This window comes from Diorhabda carinulata, chromosome 11 (genome assembly GCF_026250575.1).
Source record: "Diorhabda carinulata isolate Delta chromosome 11, icDioCari1.1, whole genome shotgun sequence".
Classification (NCBI taxonomy): Eukaryota; Metazoa; Arthropoda; class Insecta; order Coleoptera; family Chrysomelidae; genus Diorhabda; species Diorhabda carinulata.
Genome location: NC_079470.1, coordinates 317,501 through 330,000, shown reverse-complemented (window position 1 = coordinate 330,000; position 12,500 = coordinate 317,501). Strand labels below are relative to the sequence as shown.

At 37.1% G+C, this 12,500-nt stretch overlaps 3 non-coding genes across 3 annotated transcripts in view; all 3 read left to right on the top strand.

The window, feature by feature from the left end:
* The first annotated feature begins 7,743 nt into the window (after window positions 1-7,743).
* Window positions 7,744-9,665, top strand: LOC130899784 (small subunit ribosomal RNA). The gene has a single exon (XR_009060085.1). It is a non-coding gene; the product is annotated as a small subunit ribosomal RNA (ribosomal RNA).
* A 761-nt stretch (window positions 9,666-10,426) lies between these two features.
* Window positions 10,427-10,582, top strand: LOC130899770 (5.8S ribosomal RNA). The gene has a single exon (XR_009060073.1). It is a non-coding gene; the product is annotated as a 5.8S ribosomal RNA (ribosomal RNA).
* A 717-nt stretch (window positions 10,583-11,299) lies between these two features.
* LOC130899790 (large subunit ribosomal RNA) overlaps window positions 11,300-12,500 on the top strand; it is a 4,081-nt gene continuing 2,880 nt past the window's right edge. Inside the window, exon 1 of the ribosomal RNA XR_009060091.1 lies at window positions 11,300-12,500. This exon is cut by the window's right edge and continues 2,880 nt beyond it. This is a non-coding gene — a ribosomal RNA (large subunit ribosomal RNA).

Below are 12,500 nucleotides of genomic sequence, written 5' to 3'. Positions count from 1 at the left end.
ACCTAAACTAACCTAACCTAACCTAACCTAACCTAACCTAACCTAACCTAACCTAACCTAACCTAACCTAACCTAACCTAACCTAACCTAACCTAACCTAACCTAACCTAACCTAACCTAACCTAACCTAACCTAACGTTTTTTTTAGTGTGGATGGAAAAATCTTCATAATACCCATCAGAAGGTGTCCCAGGTGTGCATCGCTTCACACAACCGAAACTAACATACATCTATTTCTTTATTTTTGGACAAGTACCTATTATATCGAGCGGAATATAAATTCACAATACTTTTTTCCCTTTGTTTCACTATTTTTATACAACTTTTATATGTTACACCCCGAACGGCTTCTACATACTAAACACCTTCATTCAATTTTCACAATTCATCTTTTTCGACAAGTTCCTATATCGAGCGGAATCTAATTTCCTAATACTTTGCTTTTCATAATTATTACTATTTTCATACAACTTTTATATAATACACCTCGTACGTTCATACATCGAGCGGCCATCTAATTTCATAATACTTTTTTCCGTTATTGTTAATATTTTCATAACACTTTTATATAATATACCTCGAACGGCTTCTACATAAAAAAAATTTCCATTCAATTTACACAATTCAACTTTTTCGACAAGTTCCTATATCCTGCCGACCAGACACCAAACTTAATACGGTTTTATAGACACTAGCGCCCTCTGCCGGCCAGTCACCGAACTTAACACTGTTTTATAGACACTAGCGCCCTCTGCCGGCCAGTCACCGAACTTAACACGGTTTAATAGACACTAGCGCCCTCTGCCGGCCAGAAGACAAACCAAACACAGATTTATAGACACTAGCGCCCTCTGCCGGAGAGACGACAAACTAAACACCTTTTTATAGACACTAGCGCCCTCTGCCGGCCAGTCACCGAACTTAACACGGTTTAATAGACACTAGCGCCCTCTGCCGGCCAGAAGACAAACTAAACACAGTTTTATAGACACTAGCGCCCTCTGCCGGCCAGACGACAAACTGAACACGGTTTTATAGACACTAGCGCCCTCTGCCGGTCAGTCACCAAACTTAGGTAATTTCGTAATACTTTGTTTTTCATAATTATTACTATTTTCATAAAACTTTTATATAATACACCTCGTACGTTCATACATCGAACGGCGATCTAATTTCATAATACTTTTTTTCTTTATCGTTAATATTTTCATAACACTTTTATGTCATACACCTCGGACGACTTCTACATACAAAACATCTCCATTCAACTTCACAAATCATCTTTCTCGACAAGTTCCTATATCGAGCGGAATTAAATTTCATAATACTTGTTTTTCATTATTATTTCTATTTTCATAAAACTTTTATATAATACACCTCGTACGTTCATACATCGAGCGGCCATCTAATTTCATAATACTTTTTTCCGTTATTGTTAATATTTTCATAACACTTTTATATAATATACCTCGAACGGCTTCTACATAAAAAAAATTTCCATTCAATTTACACAATTCAACTTTTTCGACAAGTTGCTATATCCTGCCGACCAGACACCAAACTTAATACGGTTTTATAGACACTAGCGCCCTCTGCCGGCCAGTCACCGAACTTAACACGGTTTAATAGACACTAGCGCCCTCTGCCGGCCAGAAGACAAACCAAACACAGTTATATAGACACTAGCGCCCTCTGCCGGAGAGACGACAAACTAAACACCTTTTTATAGACACTAGCGCCCTCTGCCGGCCAGTCACCGAACTTAACACGGTTTAATAGACACTAGCGCCCTCTGCCGGCCAGAAGACAAACTAAACACACTTTTATAGACACTAGCGCCCTCTGCCGGCCAGACGACAAACTGAACACGGTTTTATAGACACTAGCGCCCTCTGCCAGTCAGTCACCAAACTTAGGTAATTTCGTAATACTTTGTTTTTCATAATTATTACTATTTTCATAAAACTTTTATATAATACACCTCGTACGTTCATACATCGAACGGCGATCTAATTTCATAATACTTTTTTTCTTTATCGTTAATATTTTCATAACACTTTTATGTCATACACCTCGGACGACTTCTACATACAAAACATCTCCATTCAACTTCACAAATCATCTTTCTCGACAAGTTCCTATATCGAGCGGAATTAAATTTCATAATACTTGTTTTTCATTATTATTTCTATTTTCATAAAACTTTTATATAATACACCTCGTACGTTCATACATCGAGCGGCCATCTAATTTCATAATACTTTTTTCCGTTATTGTTAATATTTTCATAACACTTTTATATAATATACCTCGAACGGCTTCTACATAAAAAAAATTTCCATTCAATTTACACAATTCAACTTTTTCGACAAGTTGCTATATCCTGCCGACCAGACACCAAACTTAATACGGTTTTATAGACACTAGCGCCCTCTGCCGGCCAGTCACCGAACTTAACACGGTTTAATAGACACTAGCGCCCTCTGCCGGCCAGAAGACAAACTAAACACAGTTTTATAGACACTAGCGCCCTCTGCCGGCCAGACGACAAACTGAACACGGTTTTATAGACACTAGCGCCCTCTGCCGGTCAGTCACCAAACTTAGGTAATTTCGTAATACTTTGTTTTTCATAATTATTACTATTTTCATAAAACTTTTATATAATACACCTCGTACGTTCATACATCGAGCGGCGATCTAATTTCATAATACTTTTTTTCTTTATCGTTAATATTTTCATAACACTTTTATGTCATACACCTCGGACGACTTCTACATACAAAACATCTCCATTCAACTTCACAAATCATCTTTCTCGACAAGTTCCTATATCGAGCGGAATTAAATTTCATAATACTTGTTTTTCATTATTATTTCTATTTTCATACAACTTTTATATAATACACCTCGTACGTTCATACATCGAGCGGCGATCTAAATTCATAATACTTTTTTTCCTTATTGTTAATATTTTCATAACACTTTTATGTCATACACCTCGAACGGCTTCTACATAAAAAAAATTTCCATTCAATTTACACAATTCAACTTTTTCGACAAGTTCCTATATCCTGCCGACCAGACACCAAACTTAATACGGTTTTATAGACACTAGCGCCCTCTGCCGGCCAGTCACCGAACTTAACACTGTTTTATAGACACTAGCGCCCTCTGCCGGAGAGACGACAAACTAAACACCTTTTTATAGACACTAGCGCCCTCTGCCGGAGAGACGACAAACTAAACACCTTTTCATAGACACTAGCGCCCTCTGCCGGAGAGACGACAAACTAAACACCTTTTTATAGACACTAGCGCCCTCTGCCGGCCAGTCACCGAACTTAACACGGTTTAATAGACACTAGCGCCCTCTGCCGGCCAGAAGACAAACTAAACACCGTTTTATAGACACTAGCGCTCTCTGCCGGCCAGTCACCGAACTTAGCTAATTTCATAATACTTTGCTTTTCATAATTATTACTATTTTCATACAACTTTTATATAATACACCTCGTACGTTCATACATCGAGCGACGATCTAATTTCATAATACTTTTTTTCTTTATCGTTAATATTTTCATAACACTTTTATGTCATACACCTCGGACGACTTCTACATACAAAACATCTCCATTCAACTTCACATATCATCTTTCTCGACAAGTTCCTATATCGAGCGGAATCTAATTTCCTAATACTTTGCTTTTCATAATTATTACTATTTTCATACAACTTTTATATAATACACCTCGTACGTTCATACATCGAGCGGCCATCTAATTTCATAATACTTTTTTCCGTTATTGTTAATATTTTCATAACACTTTTATATAATATACCTCGAACGGCTTCTACATAAAAAAAATTTCCATTCAATTTACACAATTCAACTTTTTCGACAAGTTGCTATATCCTGCCGACCAGACACCAAACTTAATACGGTTTTATAGACACTAGCGCCCTCTGCCGGCCAGTCACCGAACTTAACACGGTTTAATAGACACTAGCGCCCTCTGCCGGCCAGAAGACAAACTAAACACCGTTTTATAGACACTAGCGCCCTCTGCCGGCCAGTCACCAAACTTAGGTAATTTCCTAATACTTTGCTTTTCATAATTATTACTATTTTCATACAACTTTTATATAATACACCTCGTACGTTCATACATCGAGCGGCCATCTAATTTCATAATACTTTTTTCCGTTATTGTTAATATTTTCATAACACTTTTATATAATATACCTCGAACGGCTTCTACATAAAAAAAATTTCCATTCAATTTACACAATTCAACTTTTTCGACAAGTTGCTATATCCTGCCGACCAGACACCAAACTTAATACGGTTTTATAGACACTAGCGCCCTCTGCCGGCCAGTCACCGAACTTAACACTGTTTAATAGACACTAGCGCCCTCTGCCGGCCAGAAGACAAACTAAACACCGTTTTATAGACACTAGCGCTCTCTGCCGGCCAGTCACCGAACTTAGCTAATTTCATAATACTTTGCTTTTCATAATTATTACTATTTTCATACAACTTTTATATAATACACCTCGTACGTTCATACATCGAGCGACGATCTAATTTCATAATACTTTTTTTCTTTATCGTTAATATTTTCATAACACTTTTATATAATATACCTCGAACCATTCTACATACAAAACATCTCCATTCAACTTCACAAATCATCTTTCTCGACAAGTTCCTATATCGAGCGGAATTAAATTTCATAATACTTGTTTTTCATTATTATTTCTATTTTCATACAACTTTTATATAATACACCTCGTACGTTCATACATCGAGCGGCGATCTAAATTCATAATACTTTTTTTCCTTATTGTTAATATTTTCATAACACTTTTATGTGATAGATACACCTCGGACGGCTTTTAAATACAAAACATCTCCACTCAATTTTCACAAATCATCTTTTTCGACAAATTGCTATATCGAGCGGAATTTAATTTCATAATACTTGTTTTTCATTATTATTTCTATTTTCATACAACTTTTATATAATACACCTCGTACGTTCATACATCGAGCGGCGATCTAAATTCATAATACTTTTTTTCCTTATTGTTAATATTTTCATAACACTTTTATGTCATACACCTCGGACGGCTTTTAAATACAAAACATCTCCACTCAATTTTCACAAATCATCTTTCTCGACAAATTGCTATATCGAGCGGAATTTAATTTCATAATACTTGTTTTTTATTATTATTTCTATTTTCATACAACTTTTATATAATACACCTCGTACGTTCATACATCGAGCGGCGATCTAATTTCATAATACTTTTTTTCCTTATGGTTAATATTTTCATAACACTTTTATGTCATACACCTCGGACGACTTCTACATACAAAACATCTCCATTCAACTTCACAAATCATCTTTCTCGACAAGTTCCTATATCGAGCGGAATTAAATTTCATAATACTTGTTTTTCATTATTATTTCTATTTTCATACAACTTTTATATAATACACCTCGTACGTTCATACATCGAGCGGCGATCTAATTTCATAATACTTTTTTTCCTTATTGTTAATATTTTCATAACACTTTTATGTCATACACCTCGGACGGCTTTTAAATACAAAACATCTCCACTCAATTTTCACAAATCATCTTTCTCGACAAATTGCTATATCGAGCGGAATTTAATTTCATAATACTTGTTTTTCATTATTATTTCTATTTTCATACAACTTTTATATAATACACCTCGTACGTTCATACATCGAGCGGCGATCTAATTTCATAATACTTTTTTTCCTTATTGTTAATATTTTCATAACACTTTTATGTCATACACCTCGGACGGCTTTTAAATACAAAACATCTCCACTCAATTTTCACAAATCATCTTTCTCGACAAATTGCTATATCGAGCGGAATTTAATTTCATAATACTTGTTTTTCATTATTATTTCTATTTTCATACAACTTTTATATAATACACCTCGTACGTTCATACATCGAGCGGCGATCTAATTTCATAATACTTTTTTTCCTTATTGTTAATATTTTCATAACACTTTTATGTCATACACCTCGGACGGCTTTTAAATAAAAAACATCTCCACTCAATTTTCACAAATCATCTTTTTCGACAAATTGCTATATCGAGCGGAATTTAATTTCATAATACTTGTTTTTCATTATTATTTCTATTTTCATACAACTTTTATATAATACACCTCGTACGTTCATACATCGAGCGGCGATCTAAATTCATAATACTTTTTTTCCTTATTGTTAATATTTTCATAACACTTTTATGTCATACACCTCGGACGGCTTTTAAATACAAAACATCTCCACTCAATTTTCACAAATCATCTTTCTCGACAAATTGCTATATCGAGCGGAATTAAATTTCATAATACTTGTTTTTCATTATTATTTCTATTTTCATACAACTTTTATATAATACACCTCGTACGTTCATACATCGAGCGGCGATCTAATTTCATAATACTTTTTTTCCTTATTGTTAATATTTTCATAACACTTTTATGTCATACACCTCGGACGGCTTTTAAATACAAAACATCTCCACTCAATTTTCACAAATCATCTTTCTCGACAAATTGCTATATCGAGCGGAATTTAATTTCATAATACTTGTTTTTCATTATTATTTCTATTTTCATACAACTTTTATATAATACACCTCGTACGTTCATACATCGAGCGGCCATCTAATTTCATAATACTTTTTTTCCTTATTGTTAATATTTTCATAACACTTTTATGTGATAGATACACCTCGGACGGCTTCTAAATACAAAACATGTAATTTCATAATACTTCTTTTTAATATTCACAATACATCTTTTATATATTTTCACTATACATCTTTATTAATGTTAATGTAGAAGGCGTACCGTTGTACAGCGCACATATATGTGTGGTGTATCGAAGTTGACGTCTCGTTAAATTTTAATAAACTCGTTATAATTTACGTAAAGACGTTGTTTCGGTCATTCCACATCGGTGGATTATATAGTTTTCTGAAAGGGTCCCCGTTCTCCTCCAATATATTAACGTATATTGCTAGCGGTTCCCTTTTTAGATATTATATCAATTTATCCACAAATTAAATATCTATTGCGAGATCGCGAATTTAGCTAGCGTTCTATCGTGAGCGATTCATATGCGATCGTCTATGAAAAATATATATTATATTACACTTTTATATATATAATATACACAATATTTGCGATAACTCTCATTATTCCGTGCGAGAATAAAAATTTCGTTCATTATTACCTAATGTATAAACCATGTCGCTTACAATCTAGCGAAGGGTAGAGATAATGTCGAAATTGTAGCCCGGTCGACGTAATCATCTAATTTTTCTCATTTCGATTAAATTTAGATAGATTTATAGTCGATTCGGTGAAATTTTATAAAATAAGAAAAAATATAAATAAAGCGTGGCGCTGAAAATTATATATTTTCAATAATAAGCGCAGCAAACACGCAAAAGAAAAAGTAAATAACAATGTGTTTATACACGGAATATAGATGATTATTATATTATGTATAAATATAAAGTATATATGTAATATAAAAAACATCATCATAATTTATCCTCTTTTGGATATTGTTATTAAAACTTTTTCGATAATAGTTTTTTATTATAAAATATATATATATATATATAATAATAATAGTAATAATATATATTATATATATTATAAAACACAGTTCCCTGGTTGATCCTGCCAGTAGTCATATGCTTGTCTCAAAGATTAAGCCATGCATGTCTCAGTACAAGCCAAATTAAGGTGAAACCGCGAAAGGCTCATTAAATCAGTTATGGTTCCTTAGATCGTACCCACATTTACTTGGATAACTGTGGTAATTCTAGAGCTAATACATGCAAACAGAGTTCCGACCGGAGACGGAAGGAGCGCTTTTATTAGATCAAAACCAATCGGTGGCGGGCTTGCTCGTCATCGTACAATTTGGTGACTCTGAATAACTTTTCGCTGATCGCACGGTCTCGCACCGGCGACGCATCTTTCAAATGTCTGCCTTATCAACTGTCGATGGTAGGTTCTGCGCCTACCATGGTTGTAACGGGTAACGGGGAATCAGGGTTCGATTCCGGAGAGGGAGCCTGAGAAACGGCTACCACATCCAAGGAAGGCAGCAGGCGCGCAAATTACCCACTCCCGGCACGGGGAGGTAGTGACGAAAAATAACGATACGGGACTCATCCGAGGCCCCGTAATCGGAATGAGTACACTCTAAACCCTTTAACGAGGATCAATTGGAGGGCAAGTCTGGTGCCAGCAGCCGCGGTAATTCCAGCTCCAATAGCGTATATTAAAGTTGTTGCGGTTAAAAAGCTCGTAGTCGAATCTGTGTCCCACGCCGCTGGTTCATCGTACGCGGTGTTAACTGGCGTGTCGTGGGACGTCCTGCCGGTGGGCTTAGCTCGCAAGGGCGGCCCAACTCAATCCCGCCGCGGTGCTCTTGACTGAGTGTCGAGGTGGGCCGGCACGTTTACTTTGAACAAATTAGAGTGCTTAAAGCAGGCCAAAATTTTGCCTGAATACTGTGTGCATGGAATAATGGAATAGGACCTCGGTTCTATTTTGTTGGTTTTCGGAACCCCGAGGTAATGATTAATAGGAACGGATGGGGGCATTCGTATTGCGACGTTAGAGGTGAAATTCTTGGATCGTCGCAAGACGGACAGAAGCGAAAGCATTTGCCAAAAACGCTTTCATTGATCAAGAACGAAAGTTAGAGGTTCGAAGGCGATCAGATACCGCCCTAGTTCTAACCATAAACGATGCCAGCTAGCGATCCGCCGACGTTCCTCCGATGACTCGGCGGGCAGCTTCCGGGAAACCAAAGCTTTTGGGTTCCGGGGGAAGTATGGTTGCAAAGCTGAAACTTAAAGGAATTGACGGAAGGGCACCACCAGGAGTGGAGCCTGCGGCTTAATTTGACTCAACACGGGAAACCTCACCAGGCCCGGACACCGGAAGGATTGACAGATTGAGAGCTCTTTCTTGATTCGGTGGGTGGTGGTGCATGGCCGTTCTTAGTTGGTGGAGCGATTTGTCTGGTTAATTCCGATAACGAACGAGACTCTAGCCTGCTAACTAGGCGTATTTCGACATCCCAAAGGCCCGTCGGTATTGAGTTTCGGCTCTTGCCGTTCGCGGTTTTTACTGTCGGCGTACAAATAATTCTTCTTAGAGGGACAGGCGGCTTCTAGCCGCACGAGATTGAGCAATAACAGGTCTGTGATGCCCTTAGATGTTCTGGGCCGCACGCGCGCTACACTGAAGGAATCAGCGTGTCCTCCCTGGCCGAGCGGCCCGGGTAACCCGCTGAACCTCCTTCGTGCTAGGGATTGGGGCTTGCAATTGTTCCCCATGAACGAGGAATTCCCAGTAAGCGCGAGTCATAAGCTCGCGTTGATTACGTCCCTGCCCTTTGTACACACCGCCCGTCGCTACTACCGATTGAATGATTTAGTGAGGTCTTCGGACTGAGCGCGGTGGCGTTTCGGCGTCGCCGATGCTTCGGAAAGATGACCAAACTTGATCATTTAGAGGAAGTAAAAGTCGTAACAAGGTTTCCGTAGGTGAACCTGCGGAAGGATCATTACAGAGTATTTGTTCGTTTTTAAACAAAAAAAAAAAAAACGAAATCAAGTCTGTATTAATTGTAAAAGAGAATTTTCTTCTACAAAATTATCGAACTCTTCAAAAGAAATTTATATATGTTATAAATTATATATATATATATATATATATATATATTATAGATGTATATATATTGAAATCTTTTTTTAATTTTTACAAAATTCGAACAAGTTTCGAATAAAATTAAAAAAAAAAAGATAAATATAATTCATACGTCTATAAAAATATATTTACATATATAAATTTTTCCAATAAAAATATAACGAAAAATTTTTATCATAGTTTATAGAAGGCGTCGACGACGATGACGACACAATAATAATATTTTATGTATTATTTCGAAGGTGTTCGAAGATTTACGCCCGACCGTCGAAATTTGTATAAAACTTTCAAGATAAAAAAAAAACTGTAATAATATAAAGAGGAGGAATATATCGTGCGAGATATCTGTCTATGCGCGCCTCGTTTGTAATAAAACATGTGCAGCGGTTAAAATTTATCAGATATATCAAAGTACGATATTATAATTTCTCTAAAAGTTTCGAATAATTACCATTTATTATAATATATATATATATATATATATATATATATAAAAAATGTCGTTATATAAATTTTCTATACGCGTATAAGATATTATAATAATATTATTAATTTAATAATAATCAAATATTAAAAATACGACGAATAGAATATGAGAAAACGACATAATAATAAAATGATTACCCTGAACGGTGAATCACTTGGCTCGTGGGTCGATGAAGAACGCAGCTAATTGCGCGTCAACTTGTGAACTGCAGGACACATGAACATCGACATTTCGAACGCACATTGCGGTCCTCGGATACTCGTTCCCGGACCACTCCTGACTGAGGGTCGTATCAATTTAAAAGACTGCTTAGAATTTAAAATTTTTCTATTTATTAAAGAAAAATAATGCCTAAGCGTGTTGGATGTGAAACAATAACGCACACTAATTAAGAAAAAACACATGCACATACAAACTTGTGCGTATTTTTTTTTGTATTTGTGCGGCATCCTAAAGTGCGAAAAGCAGCGTAAATTTTTATAGAAAAAGTTACGCAATTTTTGAACACAACACAACCCGCTATACCATAAATTAATCGTGTATTTATATGAAATACATAAAATTTGTTTGGTAGAGAGTTATATTTATATATAATATATATATATATTATACATATATACGACGTATATATAGTCGATAAATAAGTGTGTGTATATATAATATATTTATGATAAAATGATAACGCGGTCGTCGTGTCCGAGAGAAATAATAAAGTTTCGAAGACTGGACGTCTGACCAGTGTTTTATTTATATCATTTATACACACGGTATATCGACAAAATATATGAATTATATATATTAAAAATATTATATATGTATAAAGGCTGGTGGTGTGTTGCTGATGCTGATGCTGATGCTGATGCTGATGCTGATGCTGATGCTGATGCTGCTGCTGCTGCTGCCGACTCTTTAAATAAAAACAAATAATGTTATATTTCATATGAGAGATGATTATGATAGTTTGGCGAATTGTATTTAAATATTATACGAGATATATTATAATATATCGACCTCAGAGCAGGTGAGATTACCCGCTGAATTTAAGCATATTACTAAGCGGAGGAAAAGAAACTAACTAGGATTCCCTCAGTAGCTGCGAGCGAACAGGGAAAAGCCCAGCACCGAATCCCGTGGTCGATATCGGCCACCGGGAAATGTGGTGTTAGGGAGGATCCGTTTATCACGAGATCGTGCGGCGCGTCCAAGTCCTTCTTGAACGGGGCCACAGCCCATAGAGGGTGCCAGGCCCGTAGCGACCGTTGCCGATTGCGTGAGGATCTCTCCTGAGAGTCGGGTTGCTTGAGAGTGCAGCCCTAAGTGGGTGGTAAACTCCATCTAAGGCTAAATATGACCACGAGACCGATAGCGAACAAGTACCGTGAGGGAAAGTTGAAAAGCACTTTGAAGAGAGAGTTCAAGAGTACGTGAAACCGTTCAGGGGTAAACCTGAGAAACCCGAAAGGTCGAAAGAGGAAATTCATTCGCGTTTCGATAATTGAAGTTGAACGTTTGTATGACGGATATTGTTTGTGTTTCGGCATATTACAATAAATCGCGTTTTACGTTTTTCTAATCGATATCGAACGCGTGCACTTTTCCTCTAGTAGGACGTCGTGATCCGTTGGGTGTCTGTCTAAGACTCGAGGTGGTAGACCACTTGATTTTATTCGAATTCATGGGGACCCTCGATGTTCCGACAGACTCGCTCGACGGTAGAAATATGGCGCGGGGCCGCTAGATTAATTAGCGTTCGGCCCGTAGCAAGAGCGTTTCGTGTTTGACGGTAATCGGACATAATGCCGATTCTGTCCCGGAACGACTGTTGGTTACGGTGTTCTCGAACAGACCTCGTTTTGAAACGCCGATCAACGACGCTATCGATTTGGGTAATTTCAGGACCCGTCTTGAAACACGGACCAAGGAGTCTAGCATGTGCGCGAGTCATTGGGAAATAACTAAACCTAAAGGCGTAATGAAAGTAAAGGTTTACCTCGCGTAGACCAAGGGAGGATAAGCGATTTGCAAATAAAAATTGTAAACGCTTCGCACTCCCGGGGCGTCTCGTTCTCATTACGAGAAGAGGCGCACCAAGAGCGTACACGCTGGGACCCGAAAGATGGTGAACTATGCCTGGTCAGGACGAAGTCAGGGGAAACCCTGATGGAGGTCCGTAGCGATTCTGACGTGCAAATCGATCGTCGGAACTGG